Here is a 16,553-nt window from a genome sequence, read left to right on the forward strand (position 1 = left end):
ACTGTTTCTGCACCCGGGACAGTGACTACCGATCTCAATATACATGTATCTGTAAAAAAAAATATAAGTTCATACTTACCGAGAACTCCCTGCGTCTGTCTCCAGTCCGGCCTCCCAGGATGACGTTTCAGTGTAAGTGACGGCTGCAGCCAATCACAGGCCAAGCACAGGCTGCAGCGGTCACATGGACTGGAGCGTCATCCAGGGAGGTCGGGCCGGATGCCGAAAGAGGGACGCGTCACCAAGACAACGGGCGGTAAGTATGAATTTCTTTGACTTTCACTAGGGAAAGTGCTGTCCCTTCTCTCTATCCTGCACTGAATAGGGAGAAGAGAAGCACTTTTCCTGCAGTCCGCAGCGGCCAGTCCGCATCAATTTTCTGCACATTTTGTGCAGATCCGCTGCAGAATCTGCAACGCAGATTCTGTGCGGCATTGATGCGGACAGTTGCGGAGGAATTCCGCCATGTGTGGTCATGCCCTTATAGTAGTTTTATTCTTGTATATAGGGGCAGTATTATAGTAGTTATAGTCCTGTATATAGGAGCAGTATTATAGTAGTTATATTCTTGTATATAGGAGCAGTATTATAGTAGTTATATTCTTGTATATAGGAGGCAGTATTATATTAGTTATATTCTTGTATATAGGGATCAGCATTATAGTAGTTATATTTTAGTATATAGGGGCAGTATTATAGTAGTTATATTCTTGTATATAGGAGGCAGTATTATATTAGTAATATTCTTGTATATAGCGATCAGCATTATAGTAGTTATATTCTTGTATATAGGGGCAGTATTATAGTAGTTATATTCTTGTATATAGGGGCAGTATTATAGTAGTTATATTCTTGTATATAGGGGCAGTATTATAGTAGTTATATTCTTGTATATCGGGGGCAGTATTATAGTAGTTATATTCTTGTATATCGGGGGCAGTATTATAGTAGTTATATTCTTGTATATAGGAGCAGTATTATAGTAGTTATATTCTTGTATACAGGAGCAGTATTATAGTAGTTATATTCTTGTATATAGGGGGCAGCATTATAGTAGTTATATTCTTGTATATAGTAGCAGTATTATAGTAGTTATATTCTTGTATATAGGGGCAATATTATAGTAGTTATATTCTTGTATATAAGGGGCAGTATTATAGTAGTTATATTCTTGTATTTAGGGGCAGTATTATAGTAGTTATATTATTGTATATAGGGGCAGTATTATAGTAGTTTTATTCTTGTATATAGGAGCAGTACTATAGTAGTTATATTCTTGTATATAGGGTCCAGTATTATAGTAGTTATATTCTTGTATATAGGGGCAGTATTATAGTAGTTATTTTCCTGTATATAGGAGCAGTATTATAGTAGTTATATTCTTGTATATAGGAGCAGTATTATAGTAGTTATATTCTAGTATATAGGGGCAGTATTATAGTAGTTATATTCTTGTATATAGGGGGCAGTATTATATTAGTTATATTCTTGTATATAGGGAGCAGTATTATAGTAGTTATATTCTTGTATATCGGGGGCAGTATTATAGTAGTTATATTCTTGTATATAGGGGCAGTATTATAGTAGTTATATTCTTGTATATAGGAGCAGTATTATAGTAGTTATATTCTTGTATACAGGAGCAGTATTATAGTAGTTATATTCTTGTATATAGGAGCAGTATTATAGTAGTTATATTCTTGTATATAGGAGCAGTATTATAGTAGTTATATTCTTGTATATAGGGGGCAGTATTATAGTAGTTATATTCTTGTATATAGGGGGCAGTATTATAGTAGTTATATTCTTGTATATAGGGGGCAGTTTTATAGTACTTATATTCTTGTATATAGGGGGCAGTATTATAGTAGTTATATTCTTGTATATAGGAGCATTATTATAGTAGTTATATTCTTGTATATAGGAGGCAGTATTATAGTAGTTATATTCTTGTATATAGGGGGCAGTTTTATAGTACTTATATTCTTGTATATAGGGGGCAGTATTATAGTAGTTATATTCTTGTATATAGGAGCATTATTATAGTAGTTATATTCTTGTATATAGGGGGCAGCATTATAGTAGTTATATTCTTGTATATAGTAGCAGTATTATAGTAGTTATATTCTTGTATATAGGGGCAATATTATAGTAGTTATATTCTTGTATATAAGGGGCAGTATTATAGTAGTTATATTCTTGTATTTAGGGGCAGTATTATAGTAGTTATATTATTGTATATAGGGGCAGTATTATAGTAGTTTTATTCTTGTATATAGGAGCAGTACTATAGTAGTTATATTCTTGTATATAGGGTCCAGTATTATAGTAGTTATATTCTTGTATATAGGGGCAGTATTATAGTAGTTATTTTCCTGTATATAGGAGCAGTATTATAGTAGTTATATTCTTGTATATAGGAGCAGTATTACAGTAGTTATATTCTAGTATATAGGGGCAGTATTATAGTAGTTATATTCTTGTATATAGGGGGCAGTATTATATTAGTTATATTCTTGTATATAGGGAGCAGTATTATAGTAGTTATATTCTTGTATATCGGGGGCAGTATTATAGTAGTTATATTCTTGTATATAGGGGCAGTATTATAGTAGTTATATTCTTGTATATAGGAGCAGTATTATAGTAGTTATATTCTTGTATACAGGAGCAGTATTATAGTAGTTATATTCTTGTATATAGGAGCAGTATTATAGTAGTTATATTCTTGTATATAGGAGCAGTATTATAGTAGTTATATTCTTGTATATAGGGGGCAGTATTATAGTAGTTATATTCTTGTATATAGGGGGCAGTATTATAGTAGTTATATTCTTGTATATAGGGGGCAGTTTTATAGTACTTATATTCTTGTATATAGGGGGCAGTATTATAGTAGTTATATTCTTGTATATAGGAGCATTATTATAGTAGTTATATTCTTGTATATAGGAGGCAGTATTATAGTAGTTATATTCTTGTATATAGGAACAGTATTATAGTCGTTATATTCTTGTATATAGGGGGCAGTATTATAGTAGTTATATTCTTGTATATAGGAGCAGTATTATAGTCGTTATATTCTTGTATATAGGGGACAGTATTATAGTAGTTATATTCTTGTATATAGGGGCAGTATTATAGTAGTATATTCTTGTATATAGGGGCAGTATTATAGTAGTTATATTCTTGTATATAGGAGCAGTATTATAGTAGTTATATTCTTGTATATAGGAGCAGTATTATAGTAGTTATATTCTTGTATATAGGAGCAGTATTGTAGTAGTTATACTATTGTACAGTGAGGGCAGTATTATAGTAGTTATATTCTTGTATATAGGGGCAGTATTTATATTCTTGTATATAGGGGCAGTATTATAGTAGTTATATTCTTGTATATAGGGAGCAGTATTATAGTAGTTTTATTCTTGTATATAGGGAGCAGTATTATAGTAGTTATATTGTATATAGGGGCAGTATTATAGTAGTTATATTCTTGTATATAGGGAGCAGTATTATAGTAGTTATATTCTTGTATATAGGGGCAGTATTATAGTAGTTATATTCTTGTATATAAGCAGTATTATAGTAGTTATATTCTTGTTTATAGGGGCAGTATTATAGTAGTTATATTCTTGTATATAGGGGGCAGTATTATAGTAGTTATATTCTTGTATATAGAGGGCAGTAATATAGGAGTTATATTCTTGTATATAGGGGCAGTATTATAGTAGTTATATTCTTGTATATATGGGGCAGTATTATAGTAGTAATATTGTTGTATATAGGGGGCAGTATTATAGTAGTTATATTTCTGTACATAGGGGGCAGTATTATAGTAGTTATACTATTGTACAGTGAGGGCAGTGTTATAGTAGCTATAGTCTTGTACATAGGGGGCAGTACAGTTTTGTAATTGACCTTATGTTACAAAAATGCTCTAGTTGTGAGACATTCCCTTTACTTCAATATAATGACGCCCCCTGTTATTTAATATGTATAGTAATGTTTACGTTTTCCTTCTGAGCTAATTGAGGAATAATACAGATGTTCACCTTCTTTCTCTAACTGCCACCAGCCAATAGAAAATGCCTTTTCTGCTTGTCAATAATAAGTAGAGAAGAAGCTTTTTGTTAATAACACAGCTTGTAGTGGATGGAGACATACACCGTAGGAAACACACAGGAGAGCCAGCAGTTTAGATGAATAGATTGCCTGTATACAGCACTACTTATATACAGCCTTGAGCTCTCCGTTTTCCTGCTTCCTTCTCACTGTGTGTAAGCTGCAGGCTCTCCCTCTTCTTCAGTTATATAGGACTTGGCTCTCCCTCTTCTTCAGTTATATAGGGCTGGGCTCTCACTCTTCTTCAGTTATATAGGACTGGTCTCTCCCTCTTCTTCAGTTATATAGGGCTGGGCTCTCCCTCTTCTTCAGTTATATAGGGCTGGGCTCTCCCTCTTCTTCAGTTATATAGGGCTGGGCTCTCCCTCTTCTTCAGTTATATAGGGCTGGGCTCTCTCTCTTCTTCTGTTATATAGGGCAGGGCTCTCCCTCTAAAAAGACATGTAATGGGTGTCATTTTTAAAGCTTCTTCTAGAGAGAAGGCAGTGAAACAGAACGATCTGCCTACTGTATATCGGGCAAACTAGCGTTCATACAAATGCTCGTTCATCGACTAATCATTTATGCCGCAAAAAAAATGATTGCTTGTTGGTGGCATCTTCCTGTTGTTTTGCTTAGCCATTAGGTCTCAGCAGAGATCTGTGGCTCAGATGGGCATTCTCTTCTTTTTATGTGGACAACTATCAGTGAAAGAAGGAAGATTTTTTTGTCCAAGACCAGACTCTTTTTGTATTCTGACATCTGTGTAAAGGATCTGGCACCTCCCTGTCTGTCCACTTACAATCTTATTCTCTGCTGTTGTTTTAAGAAGGAAATAGCTGAACTTCTGGATGCTTCGGGGTTCATACTGATATATTTTTGAGCTGTACAGACCACCATTTCTCTTAAAGGGAGTCTGTCAGGTCTTTTATGACAATGAAACCAATAACAGCGTAGGTAGGGGGCTTAAAGGAAATGTTGATATCAATTTGCATTTAGTGTTTTATTATAAAATCTTTTATTTATGTGTGTGTTTGTGTTTTACTTTTTTATATTTTGTAACTTTTTCTTCTCTATGGGGGCTGCCATTTTTTTTGCCATCTCTGTATCTGTCGATTAACGACACATACAGTGATGGAATACGGCACACACACATCCCCATAGTGAATGCGAACGGGAGACGTTCCATCCACTATAGCGTACGCGGTCTGTGTGGGAGCGGCGCATGCGCAGCTCCCACACAGACCAAAAGTCAGGTCTTCGCTAGAGCGAAATCCGGCGCCATGTTCATGTCGACCGGAAGCCGCGGCCAGACTGTGAGATGACGACTTCCGGTCGCGGCTTCCAGACTTGTGTTCTGAAGCAAGCACGAGGAGCGGAGGGAGCAGACGGAGCGGAGGGAGCGGCGGCGGCAGGAGCAGGTAAGTTAGGTCTGTGTATGTACGTGTTTTACTGTGTGTTTACTACTGTATGTAAACCTACTACACTGTGTGTTAGCTCAAAAAATGGCGACACACAGTGTAGCAGGTTTGACTGTTCAATCCCCTCCTTTCTCCCGGCACTAGCCAGGATAAAGGAGGGGGGATTCTGTGAGCTCACTAGAGCGAGTGTGTTTACACCAAATTTGCAGCATAAAGCAATGTGGTTGCTTTACCACATGCAATGCTGCAATTTTGGGAATTGCTCCATCTAGTGACCAGCACTGGGAAATGTTATAAATTAGAATCTAATTTATAATATTTCCTGACTCGTGAAAAAAATTAAAACAATTTGGACAGTGTTTAAGCATTCATACACTAACTGTTTAACTAAAAAAAAAACATTTTCTAGCGACACATTCCCTTTAAGCATCCGTTCAAACATACCTTTGTGGTCGACAGCATTTCAGAAAAAAATTACTCAATTTGCATATGAAAATAAGGTTGCAAATCCTCAGGGCTGTCCCAGGTCCGACAAATCCTTCGGCGACGTCACTGTCATCGATCGAACGCTGGAGCTGTCAATCAAGGCCAGGGGGCAAGCGTTGGGTGGAGTTTACTCACAAAAGCCAGAGCTCTCTTGCAACCTAATTTCCATATTTGGGAACTTGCGACCTATTTTGCATATGCATACTAATTCCTTTATTTCTGAAATACTTGCCAGTATGCTCTTAATTGGATACATCACATAACTTTTCCCAAATATTCTTCAAATCCAGCCAATACTCCGCACTATGACTGTAGAAGTAGATGGTGGAGGAGGGAATTTTTTTTCCCTAAGATCAAGCAGATCCTCGGTGATGCACTATCATAAAGATCTTCACTTGTGATGAAGACCTTCCCCAATCTCCAGAACTGCAATGCTGCAGCTAATGCGTACGCGGGGTTTAATAGCTATGTGCAAAATATTTTTTTTATTGCTCTATTGCATTTAAAAAAAAATAATAATCAGCAAGTATACCAATAGTCTTAATTAGAAATCGCCTACCATTTTGTGTATACAGCTACTATGCATAACTTTGTGTACAGTATTTATGTCTAAGGCTAGCCTAGCACATGACTGCAGGATCAGACAAAACCATGGAGACACATAGATCTGCATAGGAGCTGTATACAGAGCACAGAAGGAGTTGTTTTTTTTTAATCAAGACAAAGTTGTTCATTTTTTTTTTACCATGGTTGGCATCGCTGGAAATGTGTGCTAAGGTTGGCACCAGGGTCCAAACATTATCACTGGCAGTTGACACCAGACTAAAACCAAACTGACTGTCCCACATCTTCCCTTATTGGGGAATTTTTTTAAGCCAGATCTTTTGTTACCCCTGGATATAAGTGGTGCCAGGTGTCTAGTAGCCATCTTCGTTTATTGAATTATTATTAATGGTTGGTCAAACGTACATGTTTGTGCAGAAATTGGGCAACATAGTTATCTATGTGTATATAGAGCTTTAAGGGGTATTCGAATATTAATATTTATGGATTTTTAATAAAAATGTCTATCAGTGTGTTTGGTGCAACTTTATAATTAGTTTTTATTAAAAATTATTTTTACTTTTTGGGATACAGCTGCTTTGTATCCTGTATACAGAACAGTTGAATCATTCGCTGAATCCTGTACTCGTCACGTCAGCGGGACTGACAGGTTTAGTGTCAGCGGGTCCTGTGTGTCCCAGACCGTTCAGAACTTAGATGTGATCGATAATAGGTGTGTAACGCTCGTGGGGTATGTGGACCCACTAGGAAGCTCCGCCGTAGCAAAGTAGCTGCTGGCCAAACTATAGTCAATGAAAGACTTTAGGACAAGTGTACCTGGATATGAGGCGTGGCAGACACTTGGCACCGATGGCACTTGGCACTGATGACGTGAAAGACGTCCGAGGCCCATGGGCCGGCACATGCACAGATGGTGAACTGCACTCCGCAACTAGACTTTGCACTGGAACAAACACAATTACTGGATACAGGATAGAGAATACGGGAACACAGGATACAACTAAGGAACCATTTGCTAAACGAACATGGGTAGACACAACAACGCTCAGTCACAGAGAGGATGGCAGGACTGAATAAGTAGGCAGGGGTGCACAGGGATAGGCTAGGGAAGGTTTTAGTGGTGCGCGCAGTGGCCCTTTAAGAGGTCCAGAGAGTGCACGGGCACCTTACGGGAGCGAGCAGCGGGCAGGAGAAGTACACGCCGCCATCCCCGGGGAGGAGGAGGGAGACGTCGGCATGGAAGAAGTAGACACTGATCGGCAACGGTGATCAGCAACCGCCAGCATAACAGTGTGGATCAGCAAACGATACAGCTGCTCTATACAGGATACAAAGCAGCTGTATCTCTAAAACTAAAAATTATTTTTAATAAAAAATAATTATAAAGTTGCACCAAACACACTTTGTTTTGTTTTTAGTTTTTTTAAATCCCTTTTAAAGGTGTACATAGCTTTTAAAAGTAATTGTGATATAACTAGCACCAGCATCACTGAAACTATGGATGAGACAAATCACTGGCAGCTGACACCAGGTTCACCGCCATATCCCTGGCACTTGGCTCCCGGGACAAGTAAGTTTATATAACAAGCAATGAGCAAATAATTACAGAATAATTCTTATATGAATCTCAATTTTTCTGGAGTTTTCCTTTATTGTGGTTCAACCCGACTGGTATATTAGAATGTGGCTTTCCTCAGTATGAATAAATTATTTTCTAAAGATGCTCATACACATTAGACACAGCCCGGCCGATCCCACCGATTTCTGTGGGACCGGCCAAAGATCTAATGTATATGGCGGTCATCTGACTATCCCCTGGCGGCAGATGTTGTGGAAAGGAGGATGTTGGATTTAGCTCGCCCAATCCTTGGTTCCGATGAGAGATAAGCCACTGCCAGAGGGCCCTGGCAGAGATTTATTCCATTCAGGCTGAGCATGAACATTTATGGGGGAGATGGGAGAAATAAGGGTCGGCCAAAAGTTAATTAATGTGTTTGACCACCTTTATGCAAGCAGAGAATTGACGGGAACAGACTCAAGAAAGTCTTCTCAAAGTTGCACCCTGCCTCAAAACTGTCATATTGGGCGCCGAGAACCAAGTGGAAATAATAGCACACCGTACTCTGAATACATGAATATAGAAGTAAATAAATGTACAGAATAAATCACCGTGGGCACTTAGCATCAATGATTAATGAGGTATTCTGTGAAATACCAGGAGGTCCCCACTTGACTCTTGGTTCCAGCCGTGGTTTTTGCATCGGAGCGCTGAGATCAGCACATATTATAGTAGGTGCCCACTTCTATCAAACTTTAATTGCAGTGATGTTTTTCTACTTCAGTCTATCCAATCTGAAGATAGAGGTTGTAGGGTAGTCAGGAGCCCATCCTAAAGCTGGCCATGCATGGAGACATCTATGGTCACCCATGGTCAATGAGACATCTCCCTATACTCAGAGACTTCTATGCATAGACATCAAATACGACATCTCATGATCTCAGCTTGTCAGCTGTATGGCGTTATCTACAGGGGGGCTGTATGGCGTTATCAAAAGGGGGGGTTTGTAAAAAAGACACTATCTACAAGGGGGGGGGGTTGTGTGACACCCAGGGGAGGGGGGGGCCCAGTCAAAAGTTTGCTATGGGGCCCAGTCTTTCCTAGTTATGCCCCTGGTCCCAATGTGATAAATATTTCAAAATGTTTTTGGCTTGTTATAAAGTTCTTGAGAGGACGCACTGAGAACCTTTGTTACCCATTGGCAAAAAGCCCCAGACTACAAAATACCACAGAGGGATCGGTGATTGCCAAGAGGCACAAACTCGTGGTCTGCACATAGAGAAAGGAGGGCGATAGGGAACAGAAAACACATTCCATACAGACATCTCTTCAAAATGAATTCAAATATTTTTGTCCCATTTCAAGAGAATTTAAAAAAAAAAAAAAATTGCCTTTAAATGGACACTAACCTTTTAAACAACGTATGCTAATCTATTATTATACCTGATACAGACCAACTTTGCAACTTACTTACTGTTCATTTAGTCATTTTATCCATGCAAATTTTGTGTGAAATTACTGCCACTAGGTGTCTCCCTTTCTGTAATCTGCTGCCCACCCCCTGTTGTCAAGAAAAAATCCATCTCTAGTCACAGAACAGAGGAGTCGTACTGCAGGAATTGGAAGGGGTTGTCTCTTCACCGCCTGCTCATAGAAGTCTATGGAGAGGGGAGAAGGGGAGATGCAGAAGAGAGAGAGACAAAGGCATGCTGCCCATAGAAGTGTATAGATAGGGGGAGTAGGGAGAGAAATACACAGACATGCTGCCCATAGAAGTCTATGGTGGGGGAGGAAGAAGCAGGAGTAGGGAGCAGAAAGAGAGAAACACAGACATGCTGCTCATACAAGTTTATAGAGAGTGGAGGGGGAGCAGGAGGAGGGACCAGGGAGAGGAGACACAGATGCTGCTGCCCAAAGATGTCTGTGGGAGGGGGAGCAGGAGGAGATGGGAGCTGGAGCAGAGAGAGAGAAGAAACGGGCAGGCTGCCCATAGAAGTCTATGGAGAGGGGATGGGGAGCAGGAGCAGATAGAGGAGAGAGGAGACACAGACACTGTTGATAGAGGTCTATGGAAAGGGGAATGGGTAGCAGAAGGAGTGAACAGAGTGAGAAAGACACATATACGCCCTGCCCATACAAGTCTATGGGAAGGGGGGGGGCAGGAGCAGAGAGAGGAGACAAAATTGTGCAACAGCTGAAGGTAAGAGTTATATCCCACATCAGTGCTGGATTCACAGCTACTATGCAAATTACTGATGTATAATATATTCTATTCTGAGGGTGGTGCAGTGAGGAGTATCTGGGGGTTTGGGTCCCCTGTTCTCAAGATTAGTGGGGGTCCCAGCAGTGGGGCCCTCAGCGATCAGAAAATTATCACCTATACTGTAGATAGGTGATAATTTATGATTTTATGATTTTGGGACAACCCTTTTAAAAACAAAGAAGTAGTGGCATAACATGTGTTAATATTGTATTCCTGGCTGTCTTATGCGTGATCTTTCTATCCGCATAAAGTTTGATAGTCCAGAACATCTGATATTTCAGCACCCATCAGGTCTTGTTAATGGCGACTTTACTGTATATTAATATTTCAGTAGAGCGAATGGAGGTAACTGACCTCTGGCACCGCTTATCTCTAATGAGAAAAAAGGAGTGGACAGGAAAAAATCCTTGCAATACGCATCATCTGCCCTAAGGTAAGCATCTGCCAGGTCCCATATACAATTGGGTCAGGGTTGTGACGAAAACCAGTAGGACAAATAGCAAACTCTAAATGCATTTACCAGATGAAAGTGAGGGCACAGTTACCGCCTAAATCACAATAAAAAAACACAACTTCTGTAAAAGTACAACTCCCAGCATGACCTGACAAGAGGAGCATGCTGGGACCCTCACACAATCAGCCGCATAAGTACAAAATGCAGTATAGGGGCATGGGAGGCACCAAACCCCTAAATCCATTTTTCTCCAAGATAAGGCCCTAAAATAAATCCAGTCCCCAAGACCAGTCCCAAAAATCATATTCAGACCCCCAGACCCTTAAATTATTTCATACTCCAAACCAGAACCCAAAAAATAAAATCCAACCCCAGACCAGACCCCTTTACTTAATTACCGCTCCTTGGTCCTGGCTTGTCTTCATTTCACTTCTGGGCGCAACTGCCACACATAAACTCCTGACGCTGGCCAGGGTCACTACCTTGTATTCGGTCCGGTGGGATGTTCTCTCTATGTTTGTGATAGCCCAGTGTATTAGACCTTTCGATATGCCTATTAGAACAGTGATGAGTCCTCTTCATGTCCCTAGTAATCTATTGGATTAGAGTCTAGACCATGCTTGGTAGTATAGTGAGATTCATTTTCGTCCTGTCCATGGGGTCCGAGTGGACTATAATTTTCCATATGCCTGGGGATAAATGTGATTGGCACTCTTCATAATCCTGGTTGACCAGTAGACTAGTCTTTCCATTTACTTGGTGATAAAGTTTGATTATTAATCTTCATAATCCTGGTGACCCAGTGGACTAGTGTTTCCATATTCTTGGTAGTATAGTGAGATTAATTTTCTTCTTGTCTCTGGGAGCCCAGTGGACTAGACTTTCTACATGCTTGGGGATAAATATGATTGGCACTCTTCATAATCCCGGTGGCCCAGTGGACTAGTTTTTCCATATACTTGTTGGTAAAGTTTGACTAGCAATCTTCATAATCCTGGTGGCCCAGTGGACTAGTGTTCCCATATACTTGGTCGTAAAGTTTGATTAGCACTCTTCATGATCCTGGTGGTCCAGTTGACTTGTTTTTCCATATACTTTGTGGTAAAATATAAATAGAACTCTTATCAATCCTGATGGCCCAGTGGACTAGTCTTTCCATATAATTGATAGTAAAATATGATTAGCAATCTTCATAATCCTAATGGCCCAATGGACTAGTCTTTCCATTCATTTTCTTCTTGTCCCTGGGGGCCCAGTGGACTAGACTTTTCTAAATGCTTGGGGATAAATATGATCTGCCTCTTCATAATACCAGTGACCCAGTGGACTAGTGTTTCCATGTACTTGTGTTACGGCGCTGGTCGTGCTCATGTTCGAAATACCAGACAATCGCTATCACATGGGTGAAGAATGCATCAATAAAGACAGATATCAAAAGTAAATCAACAGTGGATGAGCGGAACCAAATACTGAAGGTAGTACAAGATGGAGAAGATGCATAAATGGAGCTGATGGCAGATGAAAAGCATGCAAGCAGTTAAAAGATAAATAGACAGCAGACAAGAATTAACAGGACTCACAGACCCTATCTGAATACTATTCCACAGTAGGGTAAGACAACAGCTTGGTAGCACACCAAATGCACAAGAAAGGAAAACAAACCAGTGGAAATTCTGATCCCGGGATACACATAAAACCACTATACAAAAACTAGATCTCTCAGAGGACCAATAGATCCCACAATACAAACAAATACATAAAAAAGAACAAAATCACAAACTAAAATCTGGAAAGAGTTTAGCACATGCCAGAAACAGTGTAACCAGCATCTGAGTAATGCATGCCTGAAGTATATACAGTATAAGCCCAAGAAAAGTACTCTGCCATAATTAACCAGGCAAAGCTAAATGATGACCAAATTCAGACTCAGACTAAAGGCATTTCCTAGCAGACCCCAAACACAGAGATAACAGAATCATTGATTAGCAGAAGTCCAGATGCTAATCGTAAACTTGGTGGTAAAGTATAACTAACACTCTTCATAATCCTTTGACAGTAAAATATGATTAGCAATCTACATGATCCCGGTGGCCCAATGGAGTAGACTTTCATATACTTGGTAAAGTCTGATGAGCACTGTTCATCCCACTGGTGACCCAGTAAGTATAAAGCTGTAAAAATAAATATATATTTCCTCAAATATTGAAAAAAAATGCTTCTTCCAGGACAAAGCAGTGCTTTTGAAATTTTAGTTGATCCCTTTGTAATTCACACAATTTATAACGACAAAGTAAACTTGTTTCACTAAATATCCTTTTCCTCTTTTTGAAGTAGCCTCCAACTTGTCGTCTGTTTCCTGATGATTTTGATTCTGGCCTCCGGAAATTACCTGTGAGACAAGAATATCTTCTGTTGACAGCCGAAAGCCTTTATTCTGGTTTAGTTGATTATTAACACTGACATGTAATTATTGTGTTGTAATGTACAATGTGCTATAATAAAAAAGTAAAAAAAATAAAAAATTAAAACATACTTATTTTATTCCGGTCAATGTGTTGCCCTCTTGTTTTGCTCATTATGGGGTGGGGGGGGGGCTGTAGTTGAGGTCATGACTGCTCTACCCTGATACTACAGGTTCTGTTACACCGCAGTCCATCAGAATGTGTTACTGGTTAACGTGAGACTTCAGAAGATCTAGCTATAGAGCTTTCAGCAGGATCTGTCTACAAGATATTGACTATGGGAGTTGCCAAAAACAGATTGAACTGGATGGATATGTCCTGCTTCCTGTAGACATAATTGGCACCAGAGATTTCAGGTAGACACTCACCACCTCCATCACCCACTCTATTGAAATATTGTGCATTTTTGTAGGGGGTCTCAATTGAAGAGCGCCCAAGTCTAAGGAGACAACCATTTTTTTCTACTGCATGTGAAAGAATGTTTGACAAAAAGTGGTGGTGCCTTTGGTTTTTTCGTCCCTATCCCTTTAAATAAGCCCCTCCAGTCAAACATGGAGAACACCATTTGAAGATAGTCCTCTGCCCGGTTTCTTTGCCAGGTTTCTTCAAAACCACTTCAGGAATTTGCAGATCAACAAATATGTAAGTGTCCCCATTTTTTTAATTTTAGCCGGGGGCGTAGCTAAGGGGGCAGGCGGCAAATGTGCCCTGGGCGTAATTAGGATGGAGGGCAAGGGAGGGGCAGCGGCCGCAGGATCGTGAAGTGGGATTGTGACCCGATACCTCCTGCGCTATATTGTATTCACGTTCTTAGGACGCAGATACTATGGAAGAGCCTCACTTAGCGTGGCAGGTGCAAGGAAATTTTCAGTTTCCTACCCCGGCATTTTGGCGCCTTTATTGTGATGCAGGCGGGACAATGACCTTATCCTGGCTGGCGCCTGCGCAGGAGCAGGCCTGGTCACAAGAGGCCAGGTCTGCATCGCAGGATGACAGCAGGGAGACATGCACAGGTGAGTGGGTTTGTGGCTGTTTGATACTTTCTACAGGGAGCACTATGGGGCACTAGCTAGATGAGGCACTGTTGCACTATCTACAAGGGGCACTGTTTGACTTTATCTATAGGGTACACAGCGTGTGGCAATCTGTAGAAGGGGCACAGTGTGTAAGTGTGGCACTTCGCTTTGTTTGCATAAGGCACAGTATGTGTGTGTGTGTGTGTGTGTGTGTGTGTGTGTGTGTGTGTGTGTGTGTGTGTGTGTGTGTGTGTGTGTGTGTGTGTGTGTATGTATGTTGTGTGTGTCTTTTTAGCAGGCACTGTGTGTGTGGCACTTTATTTTCAGGAAACACAATGTGTTTCATGATTGTAATCAGTGGCACAGTGTGTGACATGATGACTTGTCATGGCAGTCTAAATCGGATGGAGAAGAAAAGGAAGAAAAATTATTCCAATCAGAGAAGATGTCATCTGTGAGTCACTGAATGTAAATGTTTATTCTCCCTTTGACTGATCAGTACTGGATTCACTGTATGGCCTGCAGGGAGATGATGGGTGGTATCATTATTTTTTGTGAAACAGCAACTTCCAGCATATACTTAGCTTTGTTCAGGCCATACTGGGCGTTGTAGTTTCAAATGGCACAAACGTACATGACAGGGGCTAACCTGAATTTGCAAATGATCTCTGCACTGAGCTGTTGTAGCATCCATGGCCGCGGGCTGTCGGGTTTACTCACCTCCCGACGCCCGCAGCCATGGATCCGCTCCGTTCGGCTGTGTCCCGTAGGGTGCGCGCGCACGCTCGTGCCCGGCCTTAAAGGGCCAGCGCGCGCAAATAGGAAGTCGTCATCATCATCAACTGCCACGATTTCATGGTCTATAAGAAGGCCCCTGGCCTTCTAATCCTTGCCTGAGCGTTGTTAGTTTTCCCAGTCTGTCTTGCAAATGGTCCCTTAGTGTTTCCCGTTCCAGTTGTGACCCGTGCCTTGTTCCCCGTTCCTGTTTCCCGTGCTGTGCCTTAGTATCAAGTCGTGCCACGTCCTGTGTCATCTGCCATGTCCGGAGGAATCCGCCACGTTCTGTGTCATCTGCCACGTCCGGAGGAATCCGCCACGCCCCGTGTCATCTGCCACGTCCGGAGGAATCCGCCACGTCTGGCGCAACTTGCGGCTCCTGTGTCATCTGCCACGTTTGGCGCTATCTGCTGCACCCATCTCCATCTGTGCCAGAGCTGCGGCCACCATCTGGACTATCCAGGTACCCTTGTGCGGGACATTGTATTTCTGGGGTGTCCTGTTGTTTGGCCAGCTGCCTCCCCGCTACGGCGGTACGGCCTAGTGGGTCCACTACCCGCTTCGTGACAGCTGTATTTCTGCTTGTATTGTATATATGTACTGAGCTTGGTTCTTTTACTTAATTTATGTACTGAGCTTGGTTCTTTATAAATGTACCGAGCTTAGTTCTGGAGCTGTATATATGTACTGAGCTTAGTTCTGGTGCTGTATATATGTACTGTGCTTTCTTCTGGTGCTGTAATTATGTACTTGATTATAGTACTGTATATATGTCCCCCTTGAGCCTCCATATAGTAGTTAGGTTCCTCTTTGGGCTCCCTTATAGTAGTTAGGACCCCTTTGTATCCTCATGTTAGTTAGGTCACCATAGGTGCCCACATATAGTAGTTAGGTGCTCCTTTGGCCCCCCTTATAGTACTTAGACCCCCTTTGTGCCTCTATATAGTAGTAGGACCCTTTGTGCTCTATATAGTAATAATGCCCCCTTTGTGCCCCTATTCAGTAGTTAGGCCCCTTTTGTTTCCCTATATAGTAGTTATGCCCCCTTTGCACCCTTAGGCCTCATTTACACGAGCGTAATATACGCGCGTGCTTTTCACGCGTGTCGTACGCACCTATATTACTCTATGGGGCAGTGCAGACAATGCGTGAATTTTGCGCAGCGCGAGTGCGTTGCGTAAAACTCACGAGATGTTCTATAATCGTGCGTTTTTCGCGCATCACGCACCCATTGAAGTCAATGGGTGCGTGAAAACCACGAAGGTCGCACGGAAGCACTTCCGTGCGAACTGCGTGATTCGCGCAAGAGCTGTCAAACTGAATGTAAACAGAAAAGCACCACGTGCTTTTCTGTTTACAAACATCCGAACGGAGTGTCTTAGAGATGAGCGAACCGAACTTCACCGGGTTCGGCCGAACTCGTTTTGACCGAACCCGGCAGGAGACAG

Source organism: Rhinoderma darwinii, chromosome 2 (assembly GCF_050947455.1).
Source record: "Rhinoderma darwinii isolate aRhiDar2 chromosome 2, aRhiDar2.hap1, whole genome shotgun sequence".
NCBI classification, from domain to species: Eukaryota; Metazoa; Chordata; class Amphibia; order Anura; family Rhinodermatidae; genus Rhinoderma; species Rhinoderma darwinii.